The following is an 18,383-nucleotide window of genomic DNA, read 5'->3' as shown; positions in this document are numbered from 1 at the left end:
CTTATCTAACACAGGCTGCAAAAGCAATAGATATATAAATATTAGTAGTGCAATGCCGGCTATCCTTAGATGGGGGCTCAACCATAGGCTTAAATCAGGATATTTCTTCAAATGCCCAAGCAAAGAATATGGTGTTAGAGAGCTCCATTGTAGAACAACCGATACTGGAACTTTCCACCCCAGTAGAGCACCTGGCCCGACCTCAAGTATCTCCTATACCTTGTCCACCAGCTAAAAGGAAGAGGAAGCAAAAACACTTGGAGCCTTTACTAGTAGCTAATACTAGATCGAAGAGAAAAACTAAGGAGGCCCCAATTGTGGATCGTAATAGCTCCAACATGACACCACACCATCAGTCGTATTGCATTCTCATTCTGTGCCACCTGTCGTGGCAGTTTTATCTCCGCAAGATATTACGTTTTTAATGATTGAATTCGAAAGAATAATGTTAAATAGTCTATTACCCATTATGAACAGGCTCGAAAACCTAGAGGTAATGTGGTAAATATAGAAAAGACGCCATCTGCCCTAGCAATAGAGATAGGGAAGCATGCCCACTCATGTCCAGAATCTGCAGCACAACTGGGGGACAAAAGTCATAGGAACCACAATGCCACGGCAGAAACTAATCATTGTAATTCAAAACAACCCTCTGTTGTGTCCATTTCTCAAGAAAATTGGCACGACAAAAGGGAAGTCCCTTCTAGACATAAAGCTACAGCCCACAACCATCCTCCAATTAAGTAGGGGTATCTTGGCATTCATTCTAGACTTAATACTAGTAGCCCCTCATCAAACGTGAAAGGAATTGAACCCTCTAGACAACTTAACACACAAATAGGCAATTTACCAAGAGGGGTAGACACTGGTAATGATGTGGCACTGTACCCCCTCCCCCCCCCCCCAGAATGCTGCCCATATGTAGTGATCTTAACCAAAGTTCCGCCGCTTATGGGTAATCAAAAGGAATCCACCACCCAATTGAGGAACAAAGTATGCCATTGGCTATCACGGAACACTGATTTTTCCAATTTCAGCTTCCACAATATTCTATTTATTTGAAGAGTGAACTGGGTTGGTCCCTTGAGAAAAGTTGGCAAAGGAGGCTGCATAGTAATTAATTGCAGATCCCCAGATCTTGCAGGGCAGCTACTCCAGAGCAGGAGGAAGCTATCTGAGTGGGTTTCCGTACATGGGATTGAGCTAGTGCGACTCAGTTTTTTCTATAAACATCTTAAGCCAGCCGGGTTATCTCCTCCACTGAATATCCGCCCTGCCCAGAACCTATTAAATAAAAAGGCTTACTTCCCAATAGAAATCAGTAATAGATCTGAGGATCCTACTGATTTGGACATCCCAGATTGACTGAATGAAGGGAACGAAAAAACAATGCTGCCCTACTCCGTAGCTACAATCCCCCCAGCAGCGGGAATAACAAATACTGGCGATACCATCTACAAAGAGTTAGCGAATAGCATCTTACTTACCCAATTAAATATTAGCGTACCAGCCCAATAACCAACGCCTTTAAATTTCGTAATGAGTCGCCCGCTACAGGGAAGCAAGGGGGCTGAACAGTCTTTCCAGATAAAATCGAAGTTAAGTGACGCAGAGTGGGGTAGAATGGTGGATAGCTGCCATGTACATGTGTTCCAGGAAACCTGGGCGACAGAGCGGGTGTTTAGGGTGGGGTTCACTACATTTAGTATTGAGGCCAGGACGTCAACAGCAGGCCGCCTGGCTGGAGGGCTGCGAATATGGGTCAGGTCCTCAATGGCCTGTAAAATTAAATTACTGGACGTAGTTTCCCAGGAAATTCTAGGCATCAATATGATATAGGTTCAGTAGCCATTATAGGCACTCAGAAACGAATTACAACGCTTGTTAACTTTCTTGAAACCTGCAGAGAGAAGTACTATCTCATCTTAGATGGCGACTTTAACACAACTTATGAGCCAGTAGAGAACATACAAGAACTAGTGCAGGAAGAAGAGCAAGTAAGGGGAGTAAACAAGCTACAGATTCCACCCATTGAAAGATGCACCAAGGTTGGGCATCAGGTACTCTCTCTTACTTTAGCCCATGGGGTGCGTGCCTGTAACGGGCAGACATCCTCAGATAAGGAAGCCAGGTTTACGTTCAAGAGGGGGAACATTAAAAGTAGGATAGACTATATTATGGTGGATCTTGACCTGTGGCCATATGTTAAGGATATGACTGTTCAAAACCGGGAGGGAAGGGATCATAATGCCCTTCTTATGGAACTAGCTGGCCTCCACATTGCACAAAATCAAACTCATCGAACAACAACTCCAATTATAACTATGAACAACATTAGGAAAATTAAATGGCAAGAGGTCACGGCAGATGGGAAAATACTCGAAAAAATGTATAAAGAAGTGTCACAGACCCTTATGGCACTTAGTGACTTAGACCATAAAGAGGATGATTTCATTGTGGCTATCTTCCAAAAACTAACCAATAGCATTAAACCTTATTATAGGAAACCGTCCAATTTTAACGTGTTGAAAAAAAATACCGCCCCATTGTACAACAAAGATTGTAAATTAGCCAGGGACAAATTAACAGTGGCAGTAAAACAGGGAATACGACCTGACATTACAAATAGAAGGACGTTTTATAAGAGGGCCCAAGATAGGGCCAAGAGAAGCTGGGAGGCTGAAAACTGACGTACATTAGCTGAGGCTTCAAAACAGAAGGGTGGCCAGCTTTTCTGGCACCTGCTCTTTAAGGGTTCCATCAAGCAAGTCAGTGAAGATGAATATTATATACAACCACGTTTGGGAAGAATATTTTAATAGGCTTTATATTGATGAGGCCCATTGTAGGAAGGTGGCTACCTGACTATGGTTACCCCAGATTTTTTGCCTTGTGTTTAGCTGGTTTTCGACTTAGTTGGCCTGGTTCCCTGCTAATCAGGGCACCAGGCTATCTGCTCTCTCTGTAAAATGGATTCCATGTACCCTAGGTGCATAACTAGATTGGCTTGGGTCACCTTATCAGCCCCTGTACAGAGCACTATAAGGTGCCCAGGGCATAGGTGCATTTAAGGCCTACCAGGGGCTGCAGCATATCTTTTGCCACCCCTGGCTGGCTATCTAAAATTGACACAACTGGCTGATCACTCAGCTGGGGCAAGGTGGTGTATCACCCCTTGCTTAAATATAGTATGCCTATATCTAAACCTATCTGGACACATATAAACCTGTGAGCCACTCCTATGGCAGGCCTTAACAATCCTGAAGGCAGAGTGCGTGGTTTAATGTGAGATGGTGCTCTAGCATGAGCTGAGCCTGTCTGCAGCTGTCGGGACCAATTCCCTTAGCTGTTCCGGGATAATGCCAAACCATATACTATTAAGTGCATTATAATCCTCGCGGTTATATGTCAACTTTGGTTTGGCTTTATCAAAACAGTCCTGGCGACGGGGGTAGCATTCCACCCCTCTAGAGGGGACGACATGTTACTTTTGCTAAAACGCGCTTGATTTTTAAAAGAGCCTCAGATCCACAAAATAGATGCTTCTGCCAAAGACACATGTCTGACCTCCTGCTGCTGACCGAAACTCAACAGAGGAGGCCTGGACAAAGGCTTTTCTGTCGCAGGGAGGTGTCACACCACCCCAGACAGGAGATAGTGGATTGTAGCAGGGAGGTTTGAAAGAAACCAGACAGTGCCTGGGGAGCACAAGGCTTCCCCTTGCATAGTCCAGTCAAACCAGTTCTGGGGCACACCAGCCCCAGCTCCAGTGTGACCTGGACAAAGGAAAGGGGGTTCAACCGCCCCCCTTCCTGGTCCCACCCATAGGGAGGGACCTAGCAGGAGATCCACCCCTCAGATTGGAATAAGAGTGGGAGCAGTGCCAATGCAACTCAGATCATCCTGAAGAAACATAAGAAACGAATTCTGGACCCTTTGACATCATACTCAACGTAGGACGCTGAAGAATCTCCCTTGTGGTCAAGGAGTGACCACCCTGTGCAAACAGGCACCATCCAGCCCTCGACCCTTGCTTTGTTGCAGTTCCCGACGGAACTCGATCGACGAGATCAAGCTTGCCTGCCTTCTCCCAGCCCGATCCACAGTCCCTGCAGAGCTGAGACCCGTGGAGGCAACCGGAAGCGTAGGGCACGCCATCTTGAAAAGGCCACGAGACGCTGACCGTGCAGCCCACGAGTGCCCCTCGAAGCTGTACACCGGGGTTTGAGAAGCCCCAACCCTGAGCTACACTTGCACCAAAGCTACCCCCTCCACACTCGACGAGTGCTGCGTGGGGCCCTTCTGCTTGTGTTGGCTCGACGCATTGGCCCGGTCACTTGCCAGCTGGCTTGTGGCCCCTGTGCCGACGAAAACTTGAAAGCGACTTGCTTTTCTGGTTGCTCCAGATTTGCACCAGCTCCTGTGAAAAGGAGCCCCCACTCTGACCCTCCTGATCTGAGTGAGAAGCAATCTCCCGGTTCCGCGTGGATTGCTTTTGCCAAGTGCTGTTTGCTGCAATCTTGAAGCTGACGGTGCTGACTGCGAGAGCCTGCGTGGGACAGATCGTGACCTGCTCCTGGACATCGCAGATGCCCCAGAGCCCACGTGACAGCGGAGAGAAGCCTCTCGACAACCATCTGATTGCGCCCGACATTGCCTGGTTCCGTCCTGTTTCCACCCTGGTCACTGCTGAATGACCCAGACTCTGTCATCTCTGCTTTCAGATTCATCTCGACTTCGATCCGCCCATGGATCACACCGGACACTTCTGCTTCCCGTCGCCTGCAGCTTCTCCAGCTCCAAGCACCAAGAACCTGCTTGTCAAAACCCGACGCCACTTCGACCCTGTGCACCCATTTCCTGTGGGTGAGGTAACATTGCAACGCCAGTGTTCCTACACACCTCTAGGGTCTGTGTCTTAAGTTTTGTTCCTCTAGGTTCAGCGGCAGTATCTTTAAACTAACTTTGTGTAACTTTTACGCACCATTGACATTGCATTGGTGCAAGCCGCACTTTACGTGCTGCACCCGAATCCCGCGGGCTTCTCCCGACTTCAGCATTGCTAGTCCTGACTGCTCCCAGCGATTCTCTAGGCCCTAGGCCTAACCACTGTTCGATTGGTATCTCTTATACCACTTTTTTAGTATATGGTTTGAGTGGCCACCCGCCCTCATCCATAATTGTGCAACTTTGTATGTTATACTGTGCTTTTGATTTAACGCTTGTGCCCCTTTGCTCATAAAGAGTACTGGGGATTAATTTAGAAATAAACACATATATTTTTATAATATATACTTGTGTGGTGTCCTTTCATTTGGTATTACAGGATTGCATGTGGTAAAACAGCTCGCTTAACACGACCTCTTAAGTTAAGCCTTTAAGGCTGCTTAGTTCATGCTACCCCTAGGATAGCTTGTCTACAAGGTTGACTTATAACTAGACACCATAAGGGATTGTTTGGACTGATACAAGGTGGTTCCAGAATTGGAAACACCACATATCAGGCCAACTTCTCACACCCATGACCCAGAGAAGGGAACTGTAGTAGCAGCAGGGGAAGGTATCCCAATGACAATATAGGAATATGGTGAGGGGTTTTCCCTAATGAAAATTATGATAGCAATCAACGTACTACAGGCAGGGAAAGCTCCTGGCTTACATAGACTTCCAGGAGACCTGTACAAGCAGAGCCTGATATCTGGGGCCCATTGTTTCAAAGTGTCTTTAATGCCATTCAGCGAGGTGGGGAAATTTTTCCAACCTGGAAAGGGGCTGAAATAATTCCCATTTTTAAAAAAGGAGACACAGAGGACCCTTCAAATTATAGACCATTAAGTCTTAAAGATGTCTCCCAAAAAGTGTTTTGCAAAGTAATTCTGCTAAGTCTCCAAAACTCGCTAGAGGTAAACAAGATTATCTCACACCTGCAGGCAGGCTTTAGGCCATCCATCAGAACTCTAGAGCAAGTTTTTAGATTTTTGTTGCTCATTTGGAAGGCAGTGAAGATTTGGAAGGGTCACTTATATGTCATATTTGTTGACCTCAAAATGGCATTCAACTCCATAGATCGCAACAAGCTTTGGGCCACACTTAGAAACGTAGGACTCCCAGGCAATCTACTCCACCTACTGGTCTGTTTGCACCATGACAACTTCGCCAAAGTTAGATGGAAGTCTGATGGTAGCCTCTCTAACAATGTACAAATTTTAAAACGGGTGCGCCAGGGTTGTGTGCTTGCCCCAACCCTTTTTACTCTATATAAATGGATTAATACAAGAGTTATATGATTGAGGAGTTAATCAGCCCAGACTAGCAGGTAGCTATATACCCTCCCTGTTATTCGCAGATAATACATTGCCCATCTCGAAGACCATGAAAGGCATTCAAAATATCCTCAACAAGTTTGCCAGAGCATGCAAGGATCGGGGCTTGAGATTAATTGCTCTAAAACAAAATACATGGTTTTTAACCCCTACAAATCGACCAAGGGGAAACTGATGTTGTGTACCAAACTCCTAGAACAGGTCAAGGTTTTTGACTATCTGGGAGTTAGAATTAGTGATAACTTATCATGGTCATCCCAAATCCAGAAGAGCGAACTGGCACTGCAACATGTGGACTGCGCCACAGCAAAAAGGGTAAAACGCTCAATCTTCCGGCCAATCTCTCCCATACTTTAAAAACATAGGGCTAAAGGGCTAGGTGGGGCCCTGTATGGGCAGAAGTATGGGGCTGGAAAATGTGAAACAACTGGAGGTAGCGGAAAACAAATTCCTAAGGGTAACCCCCAATCTTCCGACCAATAAACCCATTCTGCCACAACGCCTTGGCTTAGGTCTAAAGTCCATTTCTCATTTTGCGATTCTCAAAGCCCTAATGTTCTGGGTTAGAATCTGGACCAACAATACCCAGATCCCGGTAAATGAAGCAATAGTGGAACTATTAACCCCCCCAAAGACAGACTGGCCAACTAGCATGGCTCAATAGGGTAAGGGTGTGGCTCTTAAGATTGGGTGTGGCTGCCATGTGGGAGGAGCCTCAGTCTATTGCCAAAAAAATGCCCCCCCTGTTAAAAAAAAAAAAAGGATATTGGTACTGTAGCACGAGGCACTTTAACTCTTCAATGTTAAGTTAAAAGTTGTTTTAAATTTTATATGTATATGATTGATATTGAACCACCTCAGGCACAAGCACTTTATTTACAGTTTAGGACAGGGATTCTTCCACTGAACAAATGGAAAAACAGTTGTGCAAATGCTACTATATCTTCTCTGTGCCCTTTATGTAAATGTACTGCAGAGACCACTGAGCACTTTATTTTCGTCTGCCCTGCGTATGCAAGTCTAACGAAATCATGGATTATTCCAGCCTGTCGATGGCTTTCCTTCTCACGCCCTTCCGAAGCCTTACGCATATTCAGGTCAGATACAACAAAGTGGCTTGTTTTTTCTATAACCACCTACCCGTTATATGCTTGGTGGCTGAGATCGAAAGTTGTATCATAATAAGTGCCGGTGTTCAATTAGTCTGGATATATGTGTTGTTTTTTTTAAAACTAATATCCCTGTCCTTTTAGATGTATAAAATTGTAATCTGTTTTAAGTGCATTGATTGTCGGACCAATCATATTTCAAATCATTGTTTTGAATTATGTTTGACATCGGTATTGATGATATAAATGTAATACTATGTATTTGAGATTTTATGATGTGTATGATCATGCTATTGGTCGATTAAATAAAATATTATTAAGACTTCTACTGAGACAATCAGACTACGTTTCTCCTACATAACACTTAGGATCAAATAGTTATCCAAAGTGGTGAAAAACATTTGTCACATAACAATAAGATACATTAGTAGTAAAAAAACCTCACTTGTTTAGTCCTGATGACACACGGAAATTTAATAGCTGTGCATGGAAATGTTTCCATACGGAGAAGATATGTGTAGAAATCTCACAAGCACTGAAATCTTTACTGTGATTCTTCAATAATTGACTAAGCAACAGGAAAAGCTGTATTTACTTGTGTGCGGTAATACCAACTGGGCATTGTAAGCGCTGACTGTTATGTGAATTGCACTTTTGAAAAATTTTAAAACCACTCACTTGCTTGATCCTGTGCAACTCCTCCCGCCCCGGTCCGTCACTGCGTTTTCAGTGCCGATTGAACGGAGGGGAGGGAAGGAAGGAGTAGTGCTTCCGGTCTCCCAGTTCTAGACCCAGTCAGCGGTCTAGTGTGAAGGCGGGAGGGGACTACTTAGGGCGCATGCTAGGAAGTGCACGCTGCGGCAAAGACAGATGGTGGCAGAGTCTGTTGGGAGCTGCTTTGACATGCGGTAATACCAACTGGGCATTGTGAGAGCTGAATGTTTTGTGAATTGCACTTTAAAAATGTTTTTAAACCACTCACTTGCTTGATCCTGTGCAACTCCTCACGCACCGGTCCGTCACTGCGTTTTCAGTGCCGATTGAACGGAGGGGAGGGAAGGAAGGAGTAGTGCTTCCGGTCTCCTAGTTCTAGACCCAGTCAGCGGTCTAGTGTGGAGGCGGGAGGGGACTAATTAGGGCGTATGCCAGGAAGGACGCGCAGCAGACGCGCGCAGCAGGCGCGCCGCCGGTGCGCCAAAGGCAAGCCCGTCTGCGCCCGTCCGGATCCCGGGGCCAGAATCCCTGGCCATTTTTCAACCGCCTACAATTACACCTCTGAAGAACTTCACACAATGCGCCCCTCCATATCCAACTTATGTGCGCATAGTATACAGATAGGTCTCAAGGGGCAAAAATGTGATCACTCTCCCTATGCACTGATGATTAACCAGGGGAAATTTGGAAAGGAACACAACTTCCAAATGACATTGGTCAACTGTAGGTCCCTAAGCAAGCATAAACATGAGCTCTACGATCTTCTCATGGATAACCAACCAGACATCATGCTATTAACCGAAACATGGCTGAACGAGGACTCTGCACCCGATTTCCTCAAGGCCCTCCCCCTGAATTATGGGATCTTAAGACTGGATCGCCCTATAAGCAGAGGGGGTGGGATAGCAATGATCCATAAACTGTCTGTAGAATGCTCCCTGGAGAGGGTGACAGTAGAGGCCAGTGAGGCGGGTCTCTTCACTATTGCAGTGGATAATACCCATGTCATTAAAGGCCTATTGATATACTGACCACCTGGTCCAGTTTTACAATTCGTTATCAGTCTTAGAGAATATGTCATACAACTAGCACTACGATATGCCAAGGTGCTGGTGCTGGGCGACCTCAACTTAAAATTTGACAACAGGGATAATGTCCCGGCGCAAGAGCCCCGCCAGGAGCTGGCTACGCTTCAACTAGTGCTACAATCTACTCTCCAGACTCATCAGCATGGACACTTACTTGACCCTATTTTTGACAATTGGGGAGAGCTTAGGGTTGATACTCCAATTCCAGTCCCATGCACAGATCATTATGTCATTCCCTTTAGAATTGTTATTCCTAAAGTCCAAGCTGTGTTAAAATCAGACACCGGTAGACCCCAGAGGAAATGGCCCGGTTTCTCGGCAACCAAGTTCAATCTTGCTCTACAGCAGGGGGGACCACCAGGAGGGAGCGAAGTTGAAACGGACTGTAGTGCTTTAGATCAACGTATTAGTGAGGCGCTTGACAAGGTGGCACCATGGGCCACCAGTGCTCCAAGGAGACAGTCTAGATCCGCACCATGGTTCAACGAGGAGCTGAAGGCTGTGAAGTCCTCCTGTAAACGTTTGGAACATAGGTGGAGAGAAGATTTCTCAGAAAACAGGAAGGCCACATATAAAACCTGTCTTAAGCAGTATTATTATTATTGTATTTCTTATATAGCGCCAGAATCGACCCCCGAAGGGGTATCTCCGCGCTTGCCTTGGGAACCCGTCCTGGTTTTTCCCTGTGAGATAGCACCTACAGGGCATCCCCCAGGTGAAAGCAAGGCATCCCGCCGCTGGGGGCCGTTGTGGAGATTAAGCAAGCTTAATGCCCAGAGTTGCAGAGTGTGAACCCATGATTAGGTCAGGCACCGAAGCGAGAATTATCGAGTCCGTGGACATTTGAGCTCAACACCCTGCCGCGTCGGGAATCGAACCCTGGTCCCGGGTCACACTTCTCCATCTATCATTCTCTAATAAGGAAAACGTGAGCTGCGTACTACAATATGAAGATTGAACTAGCCGAAAATTCCTCTAGAGAGCTATTTGTGATTTTTAAAGAGCTTTCGTCCCTTGCCAGAACCTCCGCCCCTAGTAAAGACTCTGTTGAATCATGCAACTTGATAGCAGATTATTTCTCTGACAAAGTAAAGAGGATCTACTAAACCTTCCCGGAGGCGGCACCAGGCAAGAAATCTGATAGGACGGGAGTATGTAACATGGAGGAGGCTTCCTGCCTCTCCAGTTTTAGCCTTCCCTCCTTGGACGACCTCAAATCCATAGCTTTAAACATCAAATCAGGCTCCCTGAGAGATCCTATGAAAGAGAGAAATATGAGGGAGAGTATGGACATTCTGGGTCCTTACATTAGACACCTCATCAGACTCTCTTTTGAGGCAGAAGTAGTCCCCCAAAGGTGGAAAGAGGCAGTGGTTGTCCCCATTTAAAAAAAACTGGGGTTAGCGCCAGTCAGTTGGAGAATCTTCGACCAATATCACTCCTATCTTTTTTCTCCAAGATTGCGGAAAAGACAGTCAATGCTCAGCTAACCATGCACATGAACCAGGCCAGTCTACTCCACCCCAAGCAATCGGGCTTCCGGGCAACATATTCCACAGAGTCGGAGCTGCTTCTGTCCACTGAAACCATCCGCAGACAGGTCGATGCAGGAAAAAACGGTGGTGTTGATTCTGCTGGACCTTAGCGCCGCATTCGATACCGTGGCCCATCCCATACTCCTTCAGCGCCTTAAGGAAAGTGGACTGACCAACCTGACTCTGAAATGGTTAAGCTCTTTCCTACAGGACAGGAGCTTTCAAGTATCCCAAGGGCCGTACTACTCCAAGAATATCAGGTTAGGTCAGGGAGTTCCCGAGGGCTCTATACTTAGCCCTACGCTTTTTAATATGTATATGGCCCCTCTGTCAAAAATCATTGAAAAATACGGCATCAGTGTCGTGTAATATGAGGATGACACGCAGCTTGTAGTATCTCTGTCCCAATCTCAGGAAGAAGCTGCCGCTAACTTCTTCACATGCCTACAAGAGCTTGCAGTCTGGATGGCTAACAACTGCTTAAAGCTGAATGGTGGCAAGACCGAGGTCCTAATTGTGGGTAAAGCTCCCTCGATATGGTCACCAAGATGATGGCCGCAGACTCTGGGTACCACCCCCATCCCAAAGGAGGAGTAAAATCTCTCTTTTGATCACCACACCAGGACTATGGCTTGGCAGTGCTTTGGCATAATGAAACGCCTCCGGAAGACCTTAGAAGAGCTCCAGGTAGCTGCCAGGAAAACCCTAGTCCACGCACTTGTCACCTCTCGCTTGGTCTACGGGAATGCACTCTATATAGGCGCCAGTAATAAGAGCATGCAAAGATTACAATACGTTCAAAACGCAGCTGCCCCCAGAGTCCTCATGCTTCCTAGGAGAGCCTCGTCCAAAAATGCCCGAACTACTCTACACTGGCTCCCAGTGAAGGAAAGAATAGTATTCAAAGCCTATGTATTAGTCAACGGATCCTGATGAGGAATGGCCCGAATTACCTATACAACCTACTGTCCCCCTATACTCCTACCAGGGCCTTACGCTCTTGGGGCTCGGGCTGGTTCAAATCCCAGTAATAAAAAGAATGAGAATTGGGGCCGATCCTTTCGCTATTTGGCCGCTAAACAGTGGAACGCGCTTGCCCTGGATCTTTGGATGGAACAATCTGAAAAACTCTTTCGGAAAAAACTGAAAACATGGCTCTTTCACACATAGAGATCTTATGTTTCAGCCTGCTTTCTTCTTATTGCATCTCATGTAGCATCCTCAGCCGCAGTGCGGGAACACACTAGCTAGTGTAACCAGGCGCTTTACAAACTCTTTTATTATTATTATTATTTACTTTATAACAGCCTTGCACAATGACAAAGACCTGTTCATGTAGGTGTTCTGCAAGTGCACCCATGTGCGGAAAATTAAATGGAGTTTAAGATAAGGTCGTTAAGAAACAGAGGGATATAATGAGGGAGAGACTAATGAATTATACAATGCTGTTGAAATGCCAATATATGATGAAAATAAACCAAAGACAAGTTACAGAAAACCGCCCCCAAACATTTTTTTTACCAGTGGATGACTCCTTGGGAACTATATTACAGGGATATGCCAAAGAGTATAAAGGGACTATGAGTAATACATGTAGTGGTTTTAATTAGCTTTGGAATGTGTAATCCAAGCAGATGAAGGTCGATGTTTAGTCAAAGACTTAAGGATGTCAAATGATAACATATTTACAATGATTCCAAACAGAGAATTGCATCATCTTCAGTTGTTTCAGAATCAGGAGCCGAAATCATAAATAACCACAGACAAAATACATATCATGTATGCATTGCAGGTATTCAGAATTATGGAAGAAACAAGGCCTTGAGGAAAGGCAAGAGTTTCAAAACAGAAAATGACATCCAACCATTGATTGGGTTTCCTGGTTTTCTTAGTATTATGATACAGAAAATGTAAATAAAGTGGGTAAATAGCCAGCGCAGCTCTAAATTGAGAAAGACACACAGTACTGTTAGGACTGCAAGGTGAATTTCTAATCCCAGAAGGAATTTCTGTGGCAGTTGACTGCCCGTTCATTTTGCTGCCGAGATAAGGCAATAGGTTCTAGATGAAGGGCTGGCAACCTAAGTCAACTTTCTTTATTTTTCACGGAGCAGGATGGACTGTTCAATAATTCAGATGACATTACCATGAAGGAGAAATTTAAGTTTTACATCATCGGATCCTTAACGGATATTTATGAATGATGCAAAAATTGCAAGTATGTTCTATTCCCCTCTGGTGGGAAAGTCAAAATTGAGAGTGTGAAAAAGAGCGGGACAGCGACCAGATAAATCCCAGCTAATCAAACAGGTTCCACAGAGAAGGGGGATCACTTGGATATCTGTTCTGAGTCAGTCTCCGCAAATCTCTGCTATAGGGATGTTGACGAGAAAGAGTGAAGTATCTGTTTTTCTCTTTGTTAGATAAGCACTATGCATTGCTCAGACATCTTTGTTTCATTTTCCACCAAACTATTTTACATAACACAATCCACACGGCTACCCTGCTTAGGCGGACCACAGTTGCACTAATGGAAAATATTTGAGACTACTGTTAAGTGTTTCTGAAGGACTATTTTAGTCCAATGAGCTGGCAGAAAACCCTAATTAGAATAAGATTTACAACCAACCTTCCAGCCAGAAAGCAGGGATTTGGAAAAAAATGGGGATTGATATCATTTGAATTACATTCACATCACTTGATGGATTAAGGTTGGATGTTTTTTTTAAACCAGCAACGATACTTAGACATTTTGTGTAATGCTCATCGGAGAAGGGAGGTTGCATCCTGAATTTCTTACCATGGAAAATAAGTCTCCCTTTATTCCTGGTAAGCACAAAAATGGATTGTGAAGGGCTCTTTCTATGGTTGAATTCAGCTTACAGAACTTTTATCGCTGGATGTTGGTATGGTTAGGACACTTTACTGAGTTAGCGTTCTTTACTGAATATACCTGTGATTTGTTGGCTGAATGCACCGGTTCTTCATTACCTTAAAAAATATATTCATTGCCTTTTAACTCTTGGTTAATGTTTTGTTGGAATGTGTTTATTGCTTTCATTGGTTTAGAGACTTGGACATATTGGGGAGGGTAGTCTGTTTTTCATGTTTGTAGAGTTCTTGTTAATTGCCTTAAAGTTTGCATGCTCAGCACAAAGTGTGCTGAACTGATAATAAACAAACAGGGACAGCTGCCCAGTGAACCCTTATGGAACTGTGAGTCAGACTTTGACAAATATATGCTGTACTGGAATAATGTTTCCTCCTTTCATATCACAGCTCCAATTGACTTCCTCACATATCAGATGCAAAGTATTTTCTACTTGAATGTGAATGATCTGGTGAAAGGCATTGAGTCCCCCTTTAAGATGTTCATGCAATCTTGAGGTACATTTGTGTGTCCAAATTCAAAAGCACAGCAGCCAGGTTCAGAAATTACATTTGCATTACATTATTGAAAGAAGGTTGCTTTTGCATGAAAAACATCTGTGAGGTTGTTCTAGCATGCAAATTATACCAATGAAACACAAATGGCATGGCAAGACGGCTTGATCACTGAAGATCACTCTTTTTTTACCCTGTTGCAGCATGATGGTAACTTACAAGATCAAGGAGGGTTGTGGGAAAGCAGAATTTGATTTTTTTTCCCAGTTCATCTAAAGACTCTTGCATATGGGTCTGGCCTTTGGGTAACTGGATGCTAAATATTTGTCTTTCCTTTCAACAAAAGGTTTATTTGAAGTTTTCGCAAATGAAGGAAGCCAAGATCTAGAATTGAGTTGCAGTTGATACATTTATTACCTTCTGTAATGACTCAGCTTAGAGAACCTAATAGCTCGCTGTGCACTCTTAGCTGGTGGATTGCTGTAATCGAGACATCTTCTTTGTCTAATCCTAAACTAGTTCTTTCCTTTTCCCTGGGTATGGCTACAACCTGTCCAGTGAAACAAAGGGCAGGCTGGCCAGGGATAAGCTTCATTTGCCAGTGGTAGGGAAGGTATCTTTCGACGTTGGGAAGGGGCTGGGTAAAGCCCTCTGGCTCCAGAAGGGACTGGGTTCAACCCCCAGGCCAACCTGCTTAAAAGAGGACAACCTTCCTGACACCTAAGGCCCTTTTGTCTACTGTCTAGGAGGAATACACATCACACCACAGGAAAGTCATTAACAGTAAGGTGATCTAGGACACTGGCAGAAAGGCACATTTGGCTTAGTCCGAAAAATGACAACTTTCCAAAAGTGGCACTTTCAAAACAGTAATTTAAAATCTAACTTGACCATTAGAGAGGTGCTTAAATTACTATTAAAATCAGCGAAAATAGGATTTCCCCAGCTGTTCTCAAACTGAATTTAGTACTTATTAGATGTAATTTGGCAAACCGGTGTTCTATAAGAGATGCCAGCCTTGCCACAGTGAAACTTTAAATATAAATGGCCTACTCTTTAACTACCATGTACTCAACTCTATTAACCTGCAATGCCTATCTTAAGGGTGACTTATAAGTAATGAAAAGGAAGGTTTAGGCCTGGGTAAACATTTATTTTGCTAATTCGAAATGGCAGTTTTAAAACTTCACAGATAGGCTGCAGTGACAGGCCTGAGGCATGTTTTACAGTGCTACTTTAGTGGGCGGCGCAATGAGTGCTGCAGCCCACTAGCAACATATAATTTACAGGCCCTAGGTATATATAGCACCTTATACTACGTAAATTAACAGTGCGAATAAGGTATGCCCATTCAACCATGTTTTATAAAAGGGGAGAGCACAAACACTTGAAACTGGTTAGCAGGAGTAAACTAAGCAAAGTCATATTGCAAACAAAAATGTGATCAGCAAAAATAGGGTAGTGAAGGACTTGTTGTGAAAAAAAATAGGGTAGTGAAGGCGCAAATCTTAGGGATTACCACATAAAAGAGGGTGATTTCCAGTAAGGGGGTGTTGTGCAATAGTTTATTTCTGTAGAAACAATGACTAAATTGGGTGAGTGTGACCTTCGAAATGTAGAATATTTTTCTGAGGCCTATATTTCTTGATGAAGCAAGGAGTCACTGACTTTGCGGTACCCAGAGTGAAGAAACTGCTGAAGAGTGATTCCATCAACGTAAAACTCAAAGCACTTGGGACTTTGTAGGCGCTGTGGTGTTACGTCTCAATAATCATGTACAGCCAGATTTGAACACTAGCTCATCTAGCCAGAACCTCATTAAATGTTGTATGCTATCCAAAGGTGATATTATATACAGTGATCCAGATGGTAAAGTAGGGAGCATGCTAATCAGGAAGACTTTACACTCATGTTTCCTTTAGGAGTATGGGCTTTCCTAAGTGTGGTTACCCATGGGTTAAATCTGTCTGGTATGGGGATCTCACATATCTGAGTATGTTTTTTCTTGAGTAGGTGGCACAGATTTGTTCTTTGAAGGTGTTCTCCTAGGAGTAAGTCCTGTCATCTACTTTTCCTTCATCATTTACTCTGAGAGGGATAACAGGGAATGTGTTTTATTTTATATCTAATCGAGGAGAATATATTAAGGTAGTTAACCTTGCCTGCCTTTGAAGGCAACTTTGATCCCAGAGACCTACCACTGGACAAAATCCATATTTCTCAGGAATTATATCACTTCCACAAGACATTGAAAATATTTCCTGGGTCCAACATAATTCCAGTGAAATATAAATGTTTTCCAAAGGGACGTTCGGTCGTAGCCAGTTTCCCTTGTTGGCAGCTAATTATTCCAAAGTATGGCTGCACGAGAGTTCTTTTCTAATTTCCTAGATGTAGCATCCGATTCTTTAGCTGTTAGCGCTGGTAAGCCTTTACGGGTATCCATGCACTTTATAAATCCTAAAGAATAGAATAGAATATGTTTAATAAGGATTCTCTTCAAGAAAAGTAATCAGAATGTGTATTTTTTCTTAGCAAAACTAACTATGTTTTTTCTAAAACATTACATTCTTAACTACAAATGTAAATACTTGTTATTATACTATAGACAGCTAAACGGTATAGCTCAATTTTTTATTGATTTTAATAAAAACTACACTGTTGTAAAAAAAGACCCTTGTCACACTAACTGCCCCAAATCAAATCTGTACTGTACATAATTCATAACGGGTAATATGGTACTTTATTGACAAATCAATGTTTGGGGTACATTTACGAACATCTCTGCTGTATACACCATATACCTCGAGGCCATGCTACAAAGTTACCCACAATACATTATATGTATTGCACAGTATTGTAGTTACAATGAGAAGTTTCTCGGACAAGTAATATGTTTGTAGGTTTGCTTTTGTGCCGTTTGACCAATTGGCACAAAACTTTCCAAAAATCGGTACAATGGCAAGTTTCGTGGAGACTGTCCACCGAATGCATAATCTACAACCTCTAAATATCAAACTAATAAATAACAGAAATGTACAACCTAACATCATTGAATAAAACCAATGTTCCAAAGTAAGAAAGATATGGCTAATGCTGACATGATTCATAATGTCAACATTAAGGTGATGTAAAATGTCACCAGTGATGCCACTGATGTAATTTGTAAAGTATCCGTCACATCTACATTACATGTGAATTCATAAGCAGTGCATTCGGTGGCGGAGTTATGGTCTTCAAGTGAGGTAATCCACTATGGTTTGTGTAATTTACCAAAATGTTTTCAAAGGAATTACAGAGATTATTCTAAACATACATCTAAATGTTTGATATGAGCAGAAGAAACTAATTTGCCATTAACAAAGTATTTTAGTGTGCAAATAAACAGAACAAATATATATATTATAATTTACACAAAGTAATAATCAGCGCTCAGACAAAGCACAAAGAAATGTGACAGTGGTGTCTATTTATCAATATTTTGAAAGAGCTTTTCTTGGTGACCTCGCCCACATCTAACATTTATATAGTCAAAAGACATGAGATAATATTGATGCAACAGCCGAGCACAACTGTTGCCAACAACAACTGAAATATGAGCTTTGTTGCTATAACGACACTCCAAACGTCTCTTCTGCTTTCAAAATCGAGGTATAAGAGAAACAGATTAATACGCCGTAGTATTACAATTCCCTTGGTTGTGGCGTTGTCCAGCCACCAAACACTCACAGACATGTATTATTCAGTTTCTTAAACAATTAATGTATCAAGCGAGTTGAACGTGCATTTAAACTACTAATAGGCTACATAACACATTAAGAAACATATAATACTGCATTTACAAACCATTTATAAAACAATGAGTAGTTACTAGAAGATATGGATATTTGAGTGGTGAAAAAACACGTGTTGCTAGCAGCCAGTCTGCTCAATAGTTAAGATTCGATGTTTGCCATCCATGCTTACTAAAGGCAAATTCACAATAAATGGGTTTAAATGGACACTTCATTAGCAAAGAACCACAGGATGTGTGCTTTTAAGAAAAGGTATGGCGTTTGTTAGATATTTTGTACTTCGTCTATGCTGACCATAGAGAACTCATCTCTCTCTCTCTCTCTCTCTCTCTCTCTCTCTCTCTATGCTCTAGTCTAGACAACGGGGTCTAAATGGCATGAGCATGTATTATCAAAAGGACAACCCTTCTATGCGCACGGGGACCAGGGTCAATGT

At 43.3% G+C, this 18,383-nt stretch overlaps 1 protein-coding gene across 1 annotated transcript in view; it reads right to left on the bottom strand.

The window, feature by feature from the left end:
- MND1 (meiotic nuclear divisions 1) overlaps window positions 1–18,383 on the bottom strand; it is a 403,567-nt gene that overhangs the window by 281,459 nt on the left and 103,725 nt on the right. The gene's annotated exons all lie outside the window — the stretch shown is intronic.

Source organism: Lissotriton vulgaris, chromosome 3_1 (genome assembly GCF_964263255.1).
Source record: "Lissotriton vulgaris chromosome 3_1, aLisVul1.2, whole genome shotgun sequence".
Classification (NCBI taxonomy): Eukaryota; Metazoa; Chordata; class Amphibia; order Caudata; family Salamandridae; genus Lissotriton; species Lissotriton vulgaris.
The sequence above is the reverse complement of the archived record's forward strand: the minus strand, read 5'-3'. Positions and strand labels throughout refer to the sequence as shown.